Genomic DNA, 6,452 nt, shown 5'->3' with positions numbered 1-6,452 from the left:
CTTTTGGTCATCAAAAGCTTACCCAGTAGCAGCAAGATCAAGTAGTTATACCATTTGGAAAGTACTCACCAAAGTGCAAGCGCATTTGACGCTGAAACATTTCAAAAACATCTTTCATGAGCACACAAAACATTTATTTGTAATCAGCACCTCAGTCCTCACCAAACTCACATGAGCAAATTTTGCACTGGAATTGCTAGTCAGTCAGCAAACATATGTGGAAGTATATGTGAAAGTATAGCTACTCTTGATATGAGAATTTACTGTTATTTCTCATTATTGCTTCCAGTTCTGGCATCTTAGCATGCCATTTTCCTTTATGAAAAGTCAGATTATCTTGGTTTCTGTGCTTTTACTACTTGGACTATGAACCTGGACTATGTTCACTCTTAGCTGAACAATGATGACCTAAGTTCAGTCTCTGTTAACATCAAGAAGTTACTCTGAAGATGCTGCTCTCTAAAATGATTTCCTTGACATTTAGATACTGATCGGACACCTGGTCTCCGAGACCCACCAATACCAAAGAATTAGACSTATCAGTCTCTCTGGATGCCGTATGAATGTGCTCTCAGTTTCGGAGTTGAAGGTCAGATCTAGAAAGGGATTCAGGAAGAATGCAGATCCTGACATCTAAACTGGGAAGACTGAGCACTTATGCTCAGTCGCTGACTCATTTTGGGTATATCTGAAGCCCAGTTTTCATCATTTTGTTTCCCTAAGCTCACACCTAGTCACACCTCAGCCTCACCAGGGCTGAGCTGCTGTGGTACCTAAGCAGAAGCAGCAGGCAAGTGTTTCTCTGCTTCTCCCCACTTTGACCTGGGCCCAAAACAGTCTATGAACACACTTTGAAGATGTTCTGCTACCCTGTTGCTCTTCTGACCAACAGGAAAAGATATCTTCATTTTACATGAGAGATGGATCARTCAGAAGACCCAGGTTGAGTTCCCTCCTTTGGCCAAAAGAATTAGAAACTCTTAGAAGAGTTTCTAGGTCTAGGTATTAGAMTTTTGACCACTTTAGTGTGCACGGAGTACCAAAACTTGTGCTGAATTGACTTCATTGTAAACAGAGAAATGAAGATTTAAGGAGGAAGAAAGGGGAAGGGGAAGAATGCAATTCGGTTTGCCCATAGTCAAGGCACTTTGCAGGAAAGGGGCAGATCTAGCATTTGGTGACTTTCTTTTTCTTTGTTTTGTTCTTTTCTTTCTTTTTCTCATTCCTTCATTTTTTTTTTTTACTTGGAAATAGCTATTGTACACACATTGATTAAAAGTCTTTGGAACAGGGTGACAAATAGGATTTCCTTCTTGCAGCCACCTACCCTGTCAAGAAGGTTGGGGTCATATTCTTGTTTTTTCCTCTTTTCACTGTACAGAGCAGCCCAGGGTGAGCAGGAGGGACTGGGTGTCTCAGTCCTGTCTGCATCCTGCTCTTGTGGCCCTGACCTTAAAAATCAGGAGGTAAAAGTTTGATTCTCTCAAGAACAATTAAATTTCACTCTTATTTCATGATTGCGGAACCATGACATGGTGCATCAGGGAAATGAGAAAATCTGTTATTTTTCTCTCAGTGTTATAGTTTGAAACTATTTCTTTTGTTCTTCCTCTTAAAATCCTAATTCAGTTAAACAAAACAAACAATAATCCCAGGAAATCCCAAAAGGGAAAAAAATAGAAGAAAATCCCCATCTGGCAATCCCATGATGGAAGACATCTAAGCCYGAGGTAGGAACAAGTTTGTAAGAAGCAGCTCACTCCCTTGGCATCTCCTTTTTGACTGGTTTATATATTTAATTGCTGGCTGTTATTTAATGAATCGTCTTTATCAGAATCCAGGTGCATAAGCAGTTTAGGTGACTAAGAGTGAGTTGGGAAATCACATTGGGACTGGATTGTTTAAGAGGAATTGAAATGCTTAGTTCCRAAGTTTTTTWAAAAAAATATATATTTATGCAAAAAAATTAAGAAAACTTTATTCAGGTTGCTATGGAGCAAAATAYGATATGAAATCTCTGCTCTGTTTTCTGCTGTTACGTAGTAGGAGTTTCAGAACACTGTAATGTGCCTTGAGGTTATCTGTTCTCATATAACCATCTCTGTACAACCAACCTCAACCAAACCATGTTTGTGGGTAGAGTGGCTTAAGTGTCCCAAATGGGTGCCACCAGGCTGCAGTGAAAGAATAAACAAACAAACAAACAAATAAATAAATAATTTCAAAGAATTTTCTTTCATTGCCAGAAGTGTAATTTATTTTTACTGTGGGAGAAGCAGAAAACAACAGATTCCCTTCATCTGGAAAAACTTGGATATACTGTTGTCTCCAGACACTTCTTTTATCACTTGAATGGTTTCAGTAGATCTTTTATCTGTTTAGCCACTACTACCCAATCCAAACATGAAATTCTGAATGTGAATTCTGAATTTTCTCCTCTTTCCTCCCTTTTGAGCCCTTTTTTTTTTTTTTCCCTTTTTTGTCCCACAAGGTTTCTCTATTCCAGGATTTCTTCAGCACTGGAGACATGCGATTAGCATACCTTGGGAAACGTTACTGCAGTGGGGATTTGGAGACAACTGTTTACCCTGAATAGATTGCAAGCATYGGACAGTGCAAATACTCACAGTAGGATTGATTACACTAAAGTCTTTTGCCCTCTGACCATGTGAAGTGTGAACCAGATGACCATAGGAAAAAACAGAGAGGGTCCTAGGTTTAGTGGACCATTTGTATAGTTAATTCAAGATAAATATTCTCCCAGCTGYCTCTCCAGTGCTCTAGTAACTATTAAAGACCCATAGCTGAAGAAGTTTACACTCCAGTTCCAAAACCATATGGGATTTCAGGCAAGTCAGTAGAACAGACTGTAAACTGAGATGTATAAAAGCAGAGTGAGGGGAAATAGGAGCATGAAGAACAGAGAATATTATTTATCTTGAATGCCTGAGAGAATCAGCCAGAGAAATGAAATGAATTCAGAGGCAGATAAAGCTGCCAGATAAATCTTAGACAAATCTAAGATGCGAGAACAGCATGATTGGAGAAATAAAATAGATGTGGTGATGATAGCTGCTAGAAGAAGACTGAAGCTTTGCAGAAGTTCAAGCCCATTTTCAATAAGATGTTTTATCTTTGGAGATTACTCAAACAGAAACTACAWCTCCTCTGAGATTTGCCTCGAACCCGGTAAAAATGCAGAGGTCTGATACTGCAAACAGGGTTCCCGTGAAGAGGCTAAACTCCTCATGAATCAACATCGTAGCCTTGAGCATGAACATGGTGTTCAGTCAGCAAAGCTTTTTCAGATGATGTAATGTTTGTAACTTGATATTCTACTACATAATTCGGGTGAGGACAGAGCTGTTGTGGAATCCGGCCATGCTGCAGTGATCTTTGCTTCCCCATGAGCTTTTTAGTTAAATGGCTTAATCATTTCTTAGCTTTAGCACCTAGGACACATGACTTGTCTCAAGAGGCCCATGTTTACTGTTTAATGAAATCAGATCTAATGCTAAAATATTAAAAAGGACAGCCTTAGCCGTGCCTTCCTCTGTTCTGGTCCACCACACTTTCAGATTCARTGTCCTCTCTTGGTCGCATATGAAATGTAGAAAACATTCACACTGGTTGTGTATGCATGTCTATATGTACATGCACTTAACACAGAGACATTTGAAGACTTGATTTTAACAATAAGGCATGTTAAGTACGGAGTTTCAACTCTTAACTCTGAATTTCCTGAGGTTTGACAGATTAAGGCAAACCGTTAAAGCTGTTTTACCATAGGCGTTTCTGTGCAAGTGTGTGATTTATGTCCTCCTTTTATTGCATGAACCTTTGTCTCAGGACTATTTGATTTAGTCTACTAATAGCTCTCAGCTGATTTTATTTTACTATCTGTAAATTTTTGCACACACAGCCAGACAAATGCTGTGCAGGGCTAAATTAAATTGTGCAATTAAAGTAAAAAAAGCAACTAACTAGAGAACAAGATTTTAATTGTTGATGCAAAACAGCTCTACATGTAAACAATGGATCTTTGGTGTTTACTGTATACTATCTGTCTAAATACAAGGATTAGTGTTTCCTCTAGCATAGCAATTGGCTGGAGGTTCTCACTGGTAGCTGTTATTAGTAGCAATGACACATTAATTGAACTTCACTGTTTCCAGGTGTGTGGCACACTCCAGGGTCACCCAGTGCACTACAGCTTCACGTGTATTCAATTACTGTAGCGTTATGAAGGAATGCAACATGTCATACATTAAAATGTCAATTACCACTTTTTATGGGATAGTCGCTAAAATAAAGCAATCCGCTTTCCTAACCTGAGTTTTGCCTACTTAGCTGCTGTAAGCATCTAGCCAAGCACCCTTTTATCCCCTTCCTCACCAATGCAACCCAAAGAGAAAAAGAAATACAGTCAGAAATTACTATTCCCTTTTAGAAACTGTGAGATTACTTGTGTTTAAATGGATGGATTGTGGATGGATTGGCTAACATGGATGGATTGTGCGGTGTGTTGTTATAGGCACTGATGCTGTCACTTGTCATCCTGTTATGAATAAATCTGGAACAGTCTGCCTCAAAGATTTGGTCTAAAGTCCTCAATGTCATGGTCACAAATTTGGGGGTGTTTTCAGGGATATGAAGCATTGATGTTCTGCTCTTTGCCTCAACTAATGATTGTGTCTTTGTTAGAACAGATCCTATTGAGTTGCATGGGAATTTCCAGAAATTTTTACAGTGCAAACATTCACCCCTTCATTATCCTCAGAAATATTCTCCTCTAAAGAAAAATGATTTCTTTCACAAAGATATTTGTTCTTCCCATAAAAATCTCCCTCCTGCTACTCACTTTAACATTTTGTTAGTGGGAAATCATTTAAAATCCAATCTTTTGGACTGAAAGGTGGAATCTTTTTTTAAAAATATTAACTAACAGAGATATAATTAAAAATATCCTTGCAATGTTTATGTTTGAATAACTAAGTTATATTCTCATATCTCTCCGTGCTTAGATGTGTTCCATGAGGCTTCAGTAGTCATGGACTTTTCTGGAATAATATTTTTAAGATTTGCTTCAAAAACCTCTATTGGGTGTGAAGGTGAGTTTAAGGAGTGAATGGCTTTAAGAAGTGAATGATTACCAAGCTGCCTGAGCCCTGGTGATCTGTACACTTGCCAGCAACACTGTTTTGTTAGTTGGCTTAAACTTTGTATTAGTCAGATTTGTACATATATGCTCATAAGCATCAGGTTAAGTAAATATTACTTATTTAGATAAGTAGATAATGTAAAGACATTTTAGAATTTTACCTATAGAGCTTTCTAGTCCATTGCTACATTTGGTTTTTATTTTATTTTCATATTTTCCGAGAGCCCCCCTGAAGCCAGCATAGCCTCACTGCAGGTCTTCAGAGCTTGGAAAGCGGCAGGGGGAAAAGCTTCCCCAGTGTTGGTAAAGACCCTCAATGGACTTTCTACATCAGTAAAAACCCAAAGAAACAGTTTAACTGCTCCTAACCAGATCTTTTAACAGCTAATGTAAACTGTGAATAAAAAGAGGGAGGCCTTTTAAAGGAAAGCCTGTGAACAGAGGAAAATAATGTGGTCTAGTGTAGTCCTGCATCCATGCATGATACATTTTGTACACCATTAAATTTCAATGGATTATGTTTCCTACCACTACAGGAGATTTTAGTTGTGGTTTTCAGAGTCATTACTAAGGAAAAAAAAAAAAGAATTGGGCTGGGATCACACACCCCAGTCTAGGAAAAATAAATTCATTTGAGTGCCTTAGTTTCCCCATTTCTCCGCTGGGAATGTGCTGTGAGAAAGCATGGTCCCAGGGAGGTTCAGGGTTTGCCACAGTGAAGGCATGTGGTATCCAACTACATGATGTAGAGTTCAGCTTGGGAATAAGACACTTTTTACTACAGAATATGGCAAACTTTCTATAACTCAAGTCCTTTAGAATTAACTTGGGTGATGGATACATACCACCTTGACTTAAAAGCCACAAGTTTTATTTCTAGCTCCTTAAGTGTCATTCCGCACCCATTAAACAGAACATACACATCACAGGAGTGGCATTTGGTGGCCTGGATCCTGCAGGAGATGAACAGACGTGCTCATAATCATTCCTTCCAGTCTCAAAATCTGTAATAKTGTACTGGGTCATGCAGAAAGATGCTAGCGCTCCTGTTTCCCAGTCTTGTCTCTTAATTGTAACTGCATACAATGCCAGTTGCCTACTGARAGAAAAATAGAGAGCTAAATAAATTTATTCTGACAATTTTAAGCCTAAAATAAAGTAAAACAACAAATTAAAACAAATTAAATAATTTTTAAGCACCCTAGCATCAGGAGCAGATTTATTTTCATGCATTCTTTGTAAGAAGGCAATTGCCTGAAGAGTTACATTAATCCTGGCAGTTGTGAGCATT

The sequence above is a fragment of the Nothoprocta perdicaria genome, unplaced genomic scaffold, assembly GCF_003342845.1.
Source record: "Nothoprocta perdicaria isolate Ctin4 unplaced genomic scaffold, notPer1 scaffold_96, whole genome shotgun sequence".
Lineage (NCBI taxonomy): Eukaryota > Metazoa > Chordata > Aves > Tinamiformes > Tinamidae > Nothoprocta > Nothoprocta perdicaria.
This window is presented reverse-complemented; position numbering follows the sequence as displayed.